General features: G+C 34.2%; 2 pseudogenes; both read right to left on the bottom strand.

The window, feature by feature from the left end:
* Window positions 1-226: 226 nt before the first annotated feature.
* Window positions 227-9509, bottom strand: LOC18992234 (annotated as a pseudogene).
* A 2534-nt stretch (window positions 9510-12043) lies between these two features.
* Window positions 12044-17695, bottom strand: LOC18992233 (annotated as a pseudogene).

Raw genomic sequence — 17695 nt, 5'->3', positions numbered from 1 at the left:
TGCATATCTTTTTTAAGACAGAAACACTGTAAAGCATAATTTTTTTTACCCATCTACTCTTTGATTCTGCTCCCATATAATCAAAACAATCCAACAAGATTGGACAAACTTTCTGCAAACTTGAAGATAGGTGCCAAAACTGCACATAGGATGCTCAAGTTGAGATGCAGTATAACCGTCCCTACTCCGTGTCTTGTGTTGCTGCGGAGACAAAATAAATGACATTTTATACACCATCTTTTCCAAACCTCTACGATTCAAACAGGTGCGCATTTGTTAATATGAGACCATGTTCATTAAGAATAATACCGGATGCCCAGACACCATCGTTGACAGTAATAAGGCAAATTGATTCCGTCGCCTTCTCAACAGCCACTTATGCAGGAATACTAGCATCTGGTTTAATACTTAAGACTTCAATCCCCCAGTGACTTGCTTTCCTTTCATCAGATGGTTTCTCAAGTAGCAAGTGGCTGCAAGCATTTGTGATTGCTCCCCACGGAACTACCAGCTGCTACCAAAGGCTACAATTTTGAATGAAAATTACAATAAAACTTCAATGGCCATAAATAAAATGAAGCTTGCGTTGATAAAATTTCAATGCCACTATTCTTTTGCCTAATTGGTCTAATCAAAACGCCAGCTAAGTGCCCATTCTTATCAAACACCGGAGCCCCTTCCTTCAATGAAAGATATTGAACCAAAACGGAACACGTTTGAGCTACTTAAGATGAAACAAATAAAACATATAAAAGAAATACTGATAATTTTACACACCATGGAGACATCGAACATCAGCTATCATCAGTGATTTCTTTAGCGATCCAGAAGGATAGCAGTTCGCAATGGAGCCAGTTGATACGCTGTATCAAACCAGTTTAGATTCCCAACGTTAGATGCTGAAACTATTTAGAGAATGGAAATCATGATGATCTATAATCGATTAAAATGCAGCAACGCTGGTCTAGCCATTATTCACTTATTAAAAAAGTGTACAGTTGAAAGGATTCCAAAAGGAGAGCCAAGTGTTAGAAGTGTATCATCCTTGCTAATTGAGGTAGCGAGATTTATATTTGGATGGCCCTGATTCATATTGGATCATGAAGCATAGTCTATAATGGTCAGACTTGAAGGGAAAAGTACTGTACTATTAAGATGAATTACAAATCACAAAGAAGTACATGGGGGATGAAAAAATGGAAATAATTACCAATAAACTTAAGGAGACTCCTAGAAGAGCCATTCGAGTAGCAGAATTAGCCATAAACTTAGCATCATGTGACTCATCAAGTTGCATCAAGGGCTTCCTGTGATGTTCAATCTGGAAGAAATATATAGAAAACTGAATCTCAGAAGTAGACAAAAATTTTCCATTTTGTTTACTCGAGCAATTACAGGCAGAAGTTCGAATGATCAGAGTGCACATTGATTGATTTGAATTTTGACTTACATTGCTTGAAGGCTGAGAACCATTACCAGCAGAGACCAACGACCAACCAGCATCCCATCCAGAATCTTTTGAATCCAAAGAAGCTTCAATAAGAGATTGAAGTGCAGCAGAAGATACATGGACATCAATCTTGTAACATTTTACTTAAATCAAATCAGCACCAAAAAAGAAGTGTGTATGCCGTATAAAAGGGAGGCACAAATTTCCCATATAATCTCAACAGCTATTGCATGGCTTCATTAATCATCTACAGGGAGGTTTTAAGAGTCACTTTTTATAGCAAGAAAGAAGAGAAATTTCACCCATACCAGCGAAAGGAGTTGCGCAGAAACCTAAAAAGGATATTCCTTGGCCGAATTTAACTGACCCTGGAAAGAATAAAATCATAACCTGGAAACTCCACACAACTTACCATTAAACATAAAACTATTCATCAATACTATCCACATACCTCCAACATAATCTCAATCCGAGCACCAGGGATCAATTTCAATGGACCCTTTACAAAAAGAAAAGATACCAAAATTGAAGTTCAAGCACATCAAGCAAATTGAAGTGTTAGAAGTGTATCACCCTTGCTAATTGAGGTAGCGAGATTTATATTTGGATGGCCCTGATTCATATTGGATCATGAAGCATAGTCTATAATAGTCAGACTTGAAGGGAAAGGTACAGTAATATTAAGATGAATTACAAATCAGAAAGAAGTACATGGGGGATGAAAAACATGGAAATAATCACCAATAAACTGAAAGAGACTCCTAGAAGAGCCATTCGAGTAGCAGAATTAGCCATAAACTTAGCATCATGTGACTCGTCAAGTTGCATCAAGGGCTTCCTGTGATGTTCAATCTGGAAGAAATATATAGAAAACTGAATCTCAGAAGTAGACAGAAATTTTCCATTTCAAAGAAGGAAATACAAACACACATCATCTATTTTGTTTACTCGAGCAATTACAGGCAGAAGTTCGAATGATCAGAGTGCACATTGATTGATTTGAATTTTGACTTACATTGCTTGAAGGCTGAGAACCATTACCCGCAGAAACCAACGACCAACCAGCATCCCATCCAGAATCTTTTGAATCCAAAGAAGCTTCAATAAGAGATTGAAGTGCAGCAGAAGATACATGGACATCAATCTTGTAACATTTTACTTAAATCAAATCAGCACCAAAAAAGAAGTGTGTATGCCGTACAAAAAGGAGGCACAACTTTCCCATATAATCTCAACAGCTATTGCATGGCTTCATTAATCATCCACAGGGAGGTTTTAATAGTCACTTTTTATAGCAAGAAAGAAGAGAAATTTCACCCATACCAGCGAAAAGAGTTGCGCAGGAACCTAAAAAAGATATTCCTTGGCCGAATTTAACTGACCCTGGAAAGAATAAAATCATAACCTGGAAACTCCACACAACTTACCATTAAACATAAAACTATTCATCAATACTATCCACATACCTCCAACATAATCTCAATCCGAGCACCAGGGATCAATTTCAATGGACCCTTTACAAAAAGAAAAGATACCAAAATTGAAGTTCAAGCACATCAAGCAAATTGAAGTGTTAGAAGTGTATCACCCTTGCTAATTGAGGTAGCGAGATTTATATTTGGATGGCCCTGATTCATATTGGATCATGAAGCATAGTCTATAATGGTCAGACTTGAAGGGAAATGTACAGTAATATTAAGATGAATTACAAATCAGAAAGAAGTACATGGGGGATGAAAAACATGGAAATAATCACCAATAAACTGAAAGAGACTCCTAGAAGAGCCATTCGAGTAGCAGAATTAGCCATAAACTTAGCATCATGTGACTCATCAAATTGCATCAAGGGCTTCCTATGATGTTCAATCTGGAAGAAATATATAGAAAACTGAATCTCAGAAGTAGACAGAAGTTTTCCATTTCAAAGAAGGAAATACAAACACACATCATCTATTTTGTTTACTCGGGCAATTACAGGCAGAAGTTCAAATGATCAGAGTGCACATTGATTGATTTGAATTTTGACTTACATTGCTTGAAGGCTGATAACCATTACCAGCAGAGACCAACGACCAGTCAGCATCCCATCTAGAATCTTTTGAATCCAAAGAAGCTTCAATAAGAGATTGAAGTGCAGCAGAAGATACGTGGACATCAATCTTGTAATATTTTACTTAAATCAAATCAGCACCAAAAAAGAAGTGTGTATGCCGTACAAAAGGGAGGCACAACTTTCCCATATAATCTCAACAGCTATTGCATGGCTTCATTAATCATCCACATGGAGGTTTTTAAGAATCACTTTTTATAACAAGAAAGAAGAGAAATTTCATCCATACCAGCGAAAGGAGTTGCGCAGGAACCTAAAAAAGATATTCCTTGGCCGAATTTAACTGTGACTGGAAAGAATAAAATCATAACCTGGAAACTCCACACAACTTACCATTAAACATAAAACTATTCATCAATACTATCCACATACCTCCAACATAATCTCAATCCGAGCACCAGGGATCAATTTCAATGGATCCTTTACAAAAAGAAAAGATACCAAAATTGAAGTTCAAGCACATCAAGCAAAACTATGTATCATCGATAGCAAATTCAAGCCAACCTAAGAGATACTAGCTCTATGGCCCAACAATAAGAATGGTTCTACAAGAGTTGCAACAGTCAAAAGCAGCACCATCTACTGACCAGCTTCAGACATAAGCTTACTAGCTGCAACCTCGCCATTAAACATATTTCTTGGAAACAACGTCCCAGAAGCTGAAAGTGTTGTATTGTCAGAACTTCAAGGACATACAAAATCTTTCAGCAACATTGATTTCCCAAAAATAGAAACAAAATTGCAGAATTACAGAAACTTCAGATCATGCTCACTGGTATTGATGGATAGCATGTTTCCTCATCTTTAATCCTTTTGGATCCTAAATTAAAACACAGAATCAATCATAAACAACACAAGTATGGTTTCAGAATTGTGTAATTAGATTTAACACCAGACATCATCTGAATATACGAATTGAGTGAGAGGGATAAGCGCTTAGAAGGCCTTGGGCTTTGACCAAGACGGAAAATTTCCTGGAAAAACTGACAACTTTCAAAAAATCCACGATCGAAAGAGAAAGTTTTTTTCAATCGGAAGAGTATAAGATTGGATTCCGTGGCAGAGAAAGTACAACGAACTCATCAAAATTGGTTTGAGTTTGGATTTTGTTTTATCTTTTCACTTTTTGAGGAAAGGTAGCTAATCAAGGAAAAGAGCGGCTACAATTCGGGCCCTCATACGCCAATTCAGAAACAGAGGCTAAATGGATCACTAATTCACTTTTTTTATATATATATATAGTTTAACCGATTTTTTTTTTGAATAGAAAATTTATGGAAGATTTATTATGTATCACTGATTCATAAACCATTTAGCATGCATTGATTCGCTTTTTCATAAAATGATTTCTTTATACATAACATAATTGTTGTTTAGATAAATTTTAAATATTAAGCCATTCATTTTGGTATAACTTTTGATGTTTCTTAAAGTTATATAATGCATTTTGGGTTTGAAAGGTTTAAAACAGGATTCTGTTATAAAATTTTAATTTAATAATTTAACAAATAAACTGAAACACCGCCAAAAGATGATTAGAATAATGTCAATAACAGGCGCGGAAATAGATTGGTTGGAGGTGGAACACCGAACATTGGAACGTGTGTCATATACTTTTGTGTTTGTATTAAGAAGGTGTGAAGGTTATTTAGCATCTTGTGAAAGTTTGCTCATATAATTACTCTTTTAATGTTGTTTCTTGTTTTTTTTTTGTCTTTTCATTTTCAGTATTATCCTTTTACACAATATATCTATCGCCACTGGACAAAGGTGACAGAAAATAAATAAAATTAGGCTGAAACCTTTTTTTTTTAATTAGAAAATAGATTTATTTATATTTTTTTGGATTTATTTATATTTTACGTCATTTTTTTAAAATATACCATTTATTCATTCGTTAACCAAATTACAGTCAAATAAAGATAAAATATTTATTCTCGACACGTACCATTTATTCGCTAACCAAAATTATAATAAATTTAAAAAAATTCTTACTCTTGACTGAAGAAATGCCTTTGTTAAAAAAAAGATTCTTAGCTTCCACATATAATGCAAATTTGAAATTAGAATATTGTCTACAGTTTTATATGATTCATTCTATAATACATTAGATATGTATATCCTTGCTATGTTTTTGAAATAATATTTTATATATTTTTATGAATGAATGATTAAACATCTAAATAAATCAAATATCAGAATATATAAATCCAACATTTGATACCAGAATAATTAAACATATAATTCAAACAAATAACAGAATATATAAATCCAACATGTGGTACCAGGATGATTAAACATCAAATAAAAAAAATTCTACTCAAAACGAAAAAATACTGTTGTTGAAAAAAAAAATCTCTTCCACACATAATGCAATTTTGAAATTAGAATTTTGTCTACAATTTTATAAGCTTCATTCTATAATACATTAGATATACAATTTTATAAGCTTCATCCTTGCTATGTTGTATGAATAAGGTTTTATGGATTTTTACGAATAAATAATTAAATATCTAATAAAAACAAATACCAGAATATATAAATTCAACATTTGGAATCCGAATAAATAAATATCTAATTAAAACATATAGAATTTTATTTAACATATAAAAAATATCTTTCAGCATCCGCCACTAGTCAATGATACAGAAAATAGAAGAAATAAAATTAGGCTGAAAACTTTTCTTTTTTAAAAAACCATAGATTTAATTTAAAAATATTCAGATTCATTTTTTTAACGTCAATTCCCTTTTTTACACATACCATTTATTCATTCCTTAACCAAAACTATAGTCAAGTAAAAATAAAATTCTTATTCTCGACACATACCATTTATTCGTTAACCAAAATTATAGTCAAATAAAATTTTTTTTTTTACTTTCATCGGAAAAGGTATCGTTGTTGAAAAAATTCTCTTCCACATATAGTGCAAATTTTGTAATTATAATTTTGTCTATAATTTTATAAGATTCATTCTATAATATACTAGATACGTTAATCCTCGCGTTGTTTTAGAAATATGGTTTTATGGATTTTTACAAATGAATAATCAAACATCTAATTAAAACAAATACCAAAATATATAAATCCAACATATGGTAGTACTTTATCATTAAGATAAAATTGGTGAAGACCACAAACCTCCAATCTCAGACGCCTATAAAAGCCAAGAGAGTGGAGAGATAAAGGGTCAATCCAAAGAGACAAAGTTTTATGTTTTCCCTATTTTAATCTGCTTCCGATCTTTGTCTCAAAATATTCGACTAGAAACCTTAGAAGCAATGTCACGCCGCGAGTTGAGAAGCCTCTTGAAAGGCAGAAATCATGAGCAACTGACGCAAGAAGGTGAAGATGGTATTGGTACGTACGTAGTTGATGTTGGGGAGAGAGTATCATTGCGTTGAATGTGGTTCACATCTAATCCTTGTTCGCTTTTGGATTTTTTTTTTAATACATCAGAATCAAATCGGAACTCGGTTTTCGTCGACAATGAGGAAAGACAGTAAGCTAATTTTTCTTTCATCTTCTACGTTTTTTTCATCCTTTTTTCTGGTATTTTCCCGTGTGTTTCCCTCGTGTTTGATACCGTTAGTTTATCAGATCTGCATGCATATTACGATGTTCTTTCTATTTTCTGATTAATCAGGTACTAGTTTAATGAAATTGGTATATAGTATATGCACGTCTTATGTAAATGTCTAGTCGTTTTTCTGTTATAATTTTTCTGGCTTGAATGTGATTTCAGTATATAGATATATCTATCGATAGATCGAGTTTTAAGATTTGAGGATGGATTCTTCTTATATATATGTTATGTCTGATTGAGTTTACTTAAAACAAAAAAACAAATGTCATGATTTGGTGATGCATGAATCCAAGTCATGCCTAGGATACGATTTCTAGTTAAATTATAGTTCACGTAATTAAAGTGAATTTTCGCAAGGTTTGGATCCAATATTTTTTATAGATCACCAAAAAGTTACAGACTTTTAATGTTAGAAAAAAATTACAGACTTGGGGTCAATGATCTTATACATTTCCTAATTAGATAGATATTCATTATTTGACCTTAGTTTGACTATATTTCATATTTTTCTTATATATTAATTTCTTATGTACACCTATCACGATTTTCAACGTAAAATCATGAGATTGGTTGTATGTTTGACTAAGATGGCCCAAATTAGGCATTTGCTTGATGGTGTTTAGAGTCAGCTGCTTGGGCAGTCTATGTGTAAATTATCTCCATGGGTAACATAAAACTCTTACATGTACGCTTTTAGTTATTTCTTCTGTTTCACACTGTTTAAATTTCTAGATTTTTATTCTTGTTTAACAAAGTTTGATTTTGTATAATTTTTATTTATTTTTATAAGATAATGATAATTAATAAGAGATATTAATTGAAATTGTTGAATTATTATTGGTTTATAGTTATGAAAAAGTTTTTAGTAAAAGAATATAATAGATTCAATTATAACTAAACATTTATTGTTTCGTAATCTATGTGAAATATTCAGAAAACCAAGCTTTGTAAAACTGAGAGAGTATTTATTTATATATTTTTGAAAAAAATCTATATTGTACTATATTTATTAGTGTCTTATTAGTTGTTCTTATTTCATTAGCCAGCATAAGATATAGTTTGAAGTTCAATTTGTTATTTGTTCAAATAGTGAAGCACAATGTCTCTTGGTCCAAGATAGCTAGGGTTGCATGCTAATTTTGGTGTTAGAAAAAACGTACATAAACAGTAGGAAGATTACAGCGTCAGCATTTCATCTAAAATCAATATTGTTGAAGTAAAATCATTAGGAAGATAAGAAGAAATATATATATTGTTGAAGTGTTAGTTCTGAGTTTAATGCCTTGTTTCTATAGTTTGATATATTTGCATCAGTAGCTTTGCATTAATTAATTTGGCACACGTGATTACACTCACATTGATTTTTTATTGTTATAAAATTTACTCACATTTTTTATTTTTACAAATTAATTGCCATGGTGGACAAGTCCCAAGCTCGCAAGCAAGTGGAATGTCCAATCTGTTGCGGTATCTTAAGAAATTTTGTTCTCAGCTATGTGTTGCATATAAGTTGTAATTTATTCTTTTTTTTTTCATCTGAATATATATTTGAATTGAAATATCGAACGTGTTACAATAATCCCTGAGGATACCAAAAAAGACAGGATCAAGGAAAATCAAACCAAGATGAACAACCAGTATTACTACTATGCAACACTACGTTGATTAACAAAAAATTCCTTTAACCATCTCGGGAATCCAAAAGCAATATATGATTGCCAACGATCCTCTCTTGTAACACTTTGAGCAATAAAGTTGGCTCCACCATTAGCCTCATATGGTTCCAGAACCACTTTCCACTCTAAAATGGAGCCTAGAATTGATAATAACTCCTTGGACTGATGATTGAAGGATGGCCATGCAGGAGGACGATTAACAGCACCAATAAGCTCATCAGATTCAGCAGCAAAGATAATCTTAGTGAATTTCAGAGATTTGATGCTATCAAAAGCCCAAAGCCAGCTTTTGAGGTTTGCATCAGATTTAGAGCCAATATTCACAAAGGATCTTCTTCCATGACACAAAACCTCTCCTTTTTCATTTGATAGAACCCACGCCGCTCCTCCACATCTCTTCCACTTATCCCACGATGCTCCAATATTGCATTTGACCCACTGAGAAGGCGGAGGAAACCAAACCTTCCGATCCCTATGATCCCTTTCCTTTGATCTACAATCTTCCTTCTCTGTCAATTCCTGGGCTTGGAACCATTGATTAGAATCCTCTTTAATCTTCCCAATTGTATCGAGGATATGAAAGTTCATTCCTTCAAAAATGAAGTTGTTGCGATTCTTCCATAACATCCACAATATCCAGGGAAATGATCTTCTAACCTCCAAATCCACCTCCAAACACTTTCCCATCTCCAGCAAGAAAAATAAGTTCTGATACTCAGAAGCTTGATTAAATCCACAATGAGGATATGGAAAGTTGGAAAGAGCACAGAAAAATAAGTTGGAAAGAAAAACAAGTTGTAATTTATTCATACGGTGTCTTATTTGAAGGCATACATATTTAAATAAGTTTTTTAATGTTAAAAAAGTTTTTTTTTTGGTTAAAAAGACCTATTTTTTATAATGTAAAATTACGTTCAACAAAAAAAAAAATTTAAATATGACTTGCAACATTTTAGAGAATTAGAAAACAGAAAGGTCTAAAATCACTAAATTACTTAGTATTTTAGAAAATGTTCATTTAGCTGATGTTAAACGATAAATAAATTATTATCGGTCATTATATATTTGTGGAAATTGTCTAATTTATCTCCGTATAAGGTTTCAAGCAACACAAAACCTAGTTCATGTAATCATGTACATATGTTACTTGTGGAGCATTTGTGTCAGCCAAAATTAGTTGTATCACCTATTGTTCATCTTAATTATAGCTTTCAATATAAATATTTATATAAGTAATTGATGATATATAGTCTTGTAAATGATGACCTTTTGAGGCCATTCTATCAATAAAGAACGTTTTACAATGACTTGTGTTTATGCCAAACTTTGTGCTTCTCCAGGTATCATCCGCAAGGCTACTGTTACACAATGCGGGCACGGTTTCTGCAAAGAGTGCATTGAAAAATACTTGCGTCTTGGGTATATAATTCTTAATAACTTCCATGCTACTTATTCTTAGTTTGCGTTATAAGTTTCAAAACTTTTTTGTTGCTCAAAATTTTGACTCTCTGTTTAATTTTTTTGAGAAACCATAAATGTCCTTCTTGTCCTATGCACTTTTCTAGTCTTCTCTCATTCAAAGCTGATAGATATTTCGATGAATTTGTTTCAAAATTGTATGTGGATAATAACCAGTACGAAATTGAGGTAATATATGTATATATATGATTAATACTTGATGATAATACTATTTTAGTGTTTTTTCCATCATTTCATCAAATCTCTTTTTATTTTTCTTTTTAATGGTGCGGCAGGAGTTAGAGCTCAATGAAACAGAACAGATTCCTAACGAACATGTTAGTTATGGCCTATTTAAAGATTATTACTTTGTTTGTAGTTTCTGTGTCACATGATGATAAAAGAAACAAGTGGGGATGAAACCGTCGTTGGATGCATTCCTGTGTCACATGATGATAAAAGAAACAATATTGCTTCTTCAAGTCATCATACAAAACTCAGAAGACTTGCTTCATCTCAATCTCGTGACTCTAACAAGAGTAAAGAAAAAGATTGTGTGGGAGTCATCCCAAGTAGTAGAGCCAAAAAAACCCATAAGAAGAAGACAGAAAGTTGGAAGAGGTAAGTTATCTGAGCTTCCCCATACTCAGATTAGCTTCCAAGCTAAATCTTTGAGTCTACAGTGGGGAAGACGTGGCTTGCGTAGTCCTCGCATGAAAATTTAAATGTATGGAGAAACCGGGTTTGTGGCTCATCTTCTTCAGAATCCCTATAAGACTTATGGGTAACATCCAAATTTTATATTTAACTAAATATTTTATATTTAACTAAATAATTAGAATTTATGTATTAATTTTTCAAAGTTAGGAGGTATTGGCCAGGGTTGGATTCAATTGTAACCGAAAACTCTCTGACTTTTGGTTAATAATCTTTTATATATTCTATCTGTATATCTTAGATATTCAGAGTATGACTATTTTTTAATTTCTTCGATATTCATAATTGGCCATAGTTTGACTAATATATATATATATATATATATCTTTTAGATATAATCTTATATGGCTACATATTATGTTAATACATTTCTAATTGATCCATATCATTTATATTCTATTATAATTTACATAAAAATTTTGAAGTAGAATTCCTAACATGCTCAATTTGGGTTGAGATAAAAGTTATTCTGGTTTATCTTGAACTGAATCTCACTCAGGTAACATGTGTAACCTCACATCATGCTCTATGTAGGTCCATTCTATAGAAATAATAAGCGTGAGTTCTGATACCATATCATGTTTTATGAAATTTTAACTTAAACCAATTAGAAATGGATAGAATAATACGTTTTCCGTAAATGCTTAATCGTTTTTCTGTTTCAAAATTTTTGTGGCTTGAATATGATTCAAAAAAGTTTGAAAGAATAACTTTTGGTTAATTTTCAAAAAAAATAAAACATGGGTTAGTTTTCAAATTATATAAGTTTTGATTTTTAAACTAAAAATATCATATCAGACTCGGATACTTTATTTCAAACCTGACTCCTTTCATTTCAAGGCTGACAATATACACGTTGTGTAACAACCGAACTTTAATTAAAAAATCAACTCATGTGTATGGGTTTGCTGTTTAGTTCTTCGACAAAATTTTCTGATGCAATCCAAGAATCATCAAGCAGCTTACAAGCTAAGGAGACTGAGAGCCAAAAAAGCTAGGAAAGGCCAACAGAATCGCAGTATGAAGATTGATAAACAGTTGCGAACGTAGGGTATAAGTGTTTAAATATGGTACAAGCAAAGGAATCCATAAACAAAAATAACACATTATAAACTCTCTACACAAATTAAAGTTGCTACTCACGCAAATGGAGATAACAAAGACAAAAAACTTTGCAGAGAAGGCCATTTTTTTCATAACTTGCTAGGGATCACGTCACGGGAAAGCTTGGTCGGCTTTATAAACATGTTCTGAGTCTCTGCTATGAACTTGGCAAACTGAGATCCTTTCTTTTGCTTGTTATTACCATCTTTGAGTAACTTGGGTAGATTGGGTAGAGAATGATCAGTCTTAGGGTTAGGCTTTGGTGACAGTGATGGCATCAAAGCCCATATCGATGAGAGTTTTTCGTTTGGTTGATCAAGTGTTTGAAGGATCTCCATGTTTTGCATATCTGTTTTTAAGACGGAAACAATGTAAAGCAAAAACTTTTTGACCCATCTACTCTTTGATTCTGCTCCCATAAAATTAAAACAATCTAACAAGATTGGACAAACCTTCTGCAAATTTGAAGATTGGTGCCAAAATTGCACATGGGATGCTGAAGTTGAGATGCGGTATAACCGTCCCTGCTCCGTGTCTTGCGTTGCTGCGGAGACAAAATAAATGGTTTTTTATCTTTGAAACAAAGAGGACACTAATTTAGGGACAAGCAAATAACATATATCATAACAATCATGCTGCAAGAAAAACAATGAATAATCAACTACAACTCCTGATAAAAGAAAATTTTCAATGATGCATTAGCTCTGTTTGTTTCGAATGAGCCACCTCATACTGGGATGTGAGAGACGTATAAATTTTATTTGATAAGGATTTCCTATTACTGATGCGTGCTCGTGGCAACTACGTGAGGGAACAAGTTTTACCCTTAACAAAACAAATGAAAGCGGCAAGTGCACAGCTAATCAGTTGTAGTATTTAGGGATCGAATCCACAGAGATTTGTGTGCCTGGTATTCTTCTACGGTTTTTAACTTTATGTCTAGACTAAATTGGTTTTAAAGGTTGGTTGTTTTTCTTGCGAATTAAACTAAAACAAAAGAAATCAAATAAATCTATCCTAAAAATCAAGTAAAGAAAATCGAATGAAATGCAAATGGAATAAGTAAAATATCGAACTAAACAAAAATAAGGCAAGTAAAATATCGCATGAAAGGTAAATAAAGAAAGAAATAACGAACTAAGGAAATTGAAATACAGGTCTAAGATAGCCAGTAAAAATCGACGGAATTGTAAACTATGGCTAAAAACACTGAGCTTTTGGGAACTCTAAGGGATCATAATCGGTTTTAACACTAAGGTAGATAGATTGGGATTGACAGATAACAATATATGGGTTATAGAGCTAGAGTACGGCGGTATGACTACGTCACCGTCGTGATCATAACCAACTGTTTCTCGCAACCCTGACCAGTAGGTTTCCACTCTGGCCTTGGAAGGGAGAGAACGCAAGAGCTGCACAAGACACATTAACACTCCTCCGGAAAAATCGCATGTTTCATTTTAGGGCTGATACTTAATGAAAACTTTCGCAACACTAACTATCTAGATCAGATACTAGGTGATCAATCAAGCATACATGCAATAAGAACAAGAATAAACAAAGAACATGTCGAAATCCCAGATCTATAAACCTAGATGTCTTAATCGATTATGAGAGCCCCTTTCGGGAACCCTAAGCCCAACTCGGGATCTACTCAGACATGGCTGAATTTGACATCATCATTGGTTTTAATAAAAGTAATGAAAACAGTAAAGAAAAGAGATAAAGAAAGCTTCTCTATTGAAGAACTCGGACTTGAACAATCTTCTACAAAAATCTCATAAAAACGGCTAAAGGAAAAGGGTTTCTGTAAAGTATGAAGGGTTGTCTCTAAAAACAACCTAAATGACATGTATTTATAGTCTCCAATACTCCATGGTCTCTAGGGTTTCAGAATTGAGGCTGAGAATGACTTTGGGCTTCAGATAAGTGGGCTTTAAGTCGGAGCTTGAATGCCACGGTCGGGAGTGTTGTGACCGCGGCAATTGGCTTGTTGGCCGCGGTCGGGAAGCTTCTGACCGCGGCAAATAGCTTGTTGACCGCGGTCGCGTGAGCTGCTGGCCGACTTCGAGTGGCTCCGGGGCTAATGAAATATCTTGAGATCCAACCGTTGGAATGTCTCCAAACCAAGTGCAATTGAAAGCTGGTTGATTCTTCTATAAGTTGTCCAATTTTGAGGGTGATCAGACGGTGAGAAGGTTTTCGTCTCTCCATGAGAGTTCTGACGGTCTGCATGTATCCAAAAGAGTCTTTTTGTTCCATTTTGTGCCTCTTTATCCCAAATTACCTGAAAAGTCTTTTAAAATCCGGAAACATAGAAATCCTTTGAAAACCTTTGAAAATGGAGTAAAAACACCTGTAAAAGATATTAAAATGATCCATAAAAATGGTCAAAATCCGGTGTTATCAATTACCTGGTAACAAGTCCAATCATATGGCCACTTGAATTGACAACAACACCACCACTACCACCAGGATGTACGGCAGCTGTTGTTTCGATCATAGTGGGGAACTCTGTGGCCTTTTGCGAAGTAGATTGCGTGTATAATCTCATCTTTGCGTGAACTACTTTTGCTACAAATCCGAAACAAATAGAAGGAGAAAGCCCTAATAATAAAACAGACATGTTAGAAAATAAAACAAACTAACACGACCTTTCTATCTTCCATTTCTAGTCACTTGGCACATGTAACGCACAAGAGAATATAAAATTAGGGTGCACAAAGAAATCCATGCAAGGTTGTGCAAGCACAAAGAATTGATCACAAATTAGATTCAACAAAATAATTTTGGATTAGTGATATCTTACCACATCTTGGTCCGAAGAGTCCATGTCCAACAACATGTGCTGATGTACCCAACGCAGGAGAAGAAAAATTGGCACGAATAGGTTGGAGATTTCCGGGGACATGTTCTAGATGCAATAAGGCAACATCCAATTGTTCTTTGCAGACATAGACCACTTTAGCAGGACACCAAATCCACGAATCTTGGTGATACAGTCGTACATGTATGTCCCTATTCCCAGTTTGAAAGAAATTGTGTTTGCATTTCTTCACATTTTTTCCGACAAATGGATAAAGTTCTGATGGAGTTTTCTGTGGCAATGTTTGACTCTTCTGTTCCCAAAATCTACTTCGTGTGGAAGAAAACTCCTTGGACACTAACACATATGGTTTTGGATTCTTTGTCGTTGTCTTTACCATATACACCACCTTTTCCAAACCTCCACGGCTCAAGCAGGTGTGCATTTGTTAATATGAGACCATGTTCGTTAAGAATAACGCTGGATGCCCAGACACCATTATTGACAGCTGAGACCATGTTCGTTAAGAATAACGCTGGATGCCCAGACACCATTATAATGGTGTCTGGGCATCGAACATCAGCTATCATCACTTATAACAATTGGCTCTCGTTTTGGAATCCTTTCACCTGTACACTTTTTTAACAGGTGAATAATAGCTAGACTAGTGTTTCTGCATTTTAATCGATTATAGATCATCATGATTTCCATTCTCTCAATAGTGTCAGCATTTAATTTTGGGAATTTAAACTGGTTTAAAACAGCGTATCAACTGGCTTCATTGCGAACTGTTATCCTTCTGAATCGCTAAAGAAGTCAGTGATGATAGCTGATGTTCGATGTCTCCCTGGTGTGTGCTAATTGAGGTAGCAAGATTTATGTTTGGCTGGCCCTGATTCATATTGCATCACGAAGCATAGTCTATAATGGTCAGACATGAAGGAAAAGATACCATAACATAAGATGAATTCTAAATCAGAAAGAAAGACATGAGAAGGAAAAACAGTGAAATAGTTACCAATAAGTTTAAGGAGACTCCTAGAAGAGCCATTTGGGTGGCAGACTTGGCCATAAATTTAGCATCATGTGACTCATCAAGTTGCATCAAGGGGTTTGCTGTGATGTTCAATCTGGAAAAAATATATAAAAAATTGAATCTCAGAAGTAGACAGAAAATTTCCATTTCAAAGAAGGAAATACAAACACGCATCATCTATTATGTTTTAAGAGTAATTACAACAGAAGTTAGAATGATCAGAGTGCACATTGATTAGTTTGCATTTTAACTTACATTGCTTGAATGCTGAGAACCATTACCAGCAGAGACCAACGACCAACCAACATCCCATCCAAAATCTTTTGAACCCAAAGAAGCTTCAATAAGAGATTGGAGTGTAGCAGAAGATACAAGGACATCAATCTTGTAACATATTACTTAAATCAAATCAGCACAAAAAAAAAATGTTTATGCCGTACAAAAAGGATACAACATTCCCAGATAATCTCAAGAGCTATTGCATGGCTTCATTAATCATCATCCACACGGAGGTTTCAAGAGTCACTTCTTATAGCAAGAAAGAAGAGAAACTTCACCCATACCATCGAAAGGAGTTGCGCAGGAACCCAAAAAGGATCTTCCTTGACCGAGTTTAACTGACCCTGGAAATAATAAAATCATACCCTGAGAACTCCACACAACTTACCATTCAACATAAAACTATTCATCAATACTATTCACAAACCTCCACCATAATCTCAATCCGAGCACCAGAGATCAATTTCACCGGATCCTTAAAAAAAAAAAAGACAACCAAAATTGATGTTCAAGCATATCAAGCAAAACAATGTATCATTGATAGCGAATCCAAGTCAACCTGAGAGATACTAGCTCTATGGCCTAACGTTAAGAATGGTTCAACAAGAGATGCAACAGTCAAAACCAGCGACATGTCTTGACCAGCTTCAGACATAAGCTTACTAGCTGCGACCTTGCCATTTAACATATTTTTTGGTAACAATATCCCAGAAGCTGAAAGTGTTGTATTGCCAGAACTTCAAGGACATATAAAATTTTTCAGCCACATTGATTTCCCAAAAATAGAAACAAAATTATAGAATTAGAGAATCTTCAGATTGTGCTCACTGGTATTGATGAAAAGCATGTTTCCTCATCTTCAATCCTTTTGGATCCTAAATTAAAACACAGAATCAATCATCAACAACAATTATGATTTTAGACTTATGTACTTAAATTCATGACGAGACATCATCTGAATATATGAATTGGCTGAGAGAGATAAGCGCTTATAGAGCCTTGGACTTTGACCAAAACGGCAAATTTCCTGGAAAAATTGATAACTTTCGACAAATCCATGATCAAAAGAGAAAGATTTTTCAATCGAAAGAATGTAAGAATAGATTCGGATTTCGGGGCGTGATTGGAGTTGGAGATCCAAGGCACGGTTGGAGTTGAATCGAGCTAGGATGAAAATTATAACGTACAGCAAACTCACCAAAATTGGTTTTGAGTTTGGATTTTGTTTTATCTTTTAACTTGAAAGCTTATCAAGGAAAAAAAGCGTTTCTACAGTTTGGGCCATCACACGCCATTTTCGATTAATCAGCAGCGCGGATCAGAGGTAAACCACCGCAATTTAGGCTAGGTGGTCAGCTGAAGAGGATAACCAATTTTCTTCTGCTTACAACCGATTTATTAATAATCAGAGACTTATTAATATTATTCGGGCTCGAAATCAGACCCAACTGGAGTGGATCGAGAAGAGTTGGC

Source organism: Eutrema salsugineum, unplaced genomic scaffold (assembly GCF_000478725.1).
Source record: "Eutrema salsugineum unplaced genomic scaffold, Eutsalg1_0 scaffold_5, whole genome shotgun sequence".
NCBI classification, from domain to species: domain Eukaryota; kingdom Viridiplantae; phylum Streptophyta; class Magnoliopsida; order Brassicales; family Brassicaceae; genus Eutrema; species Eutrema salsugineum.
This window is presented reverse-complemented; position numbering and strand designations above follow the sequence as displayed.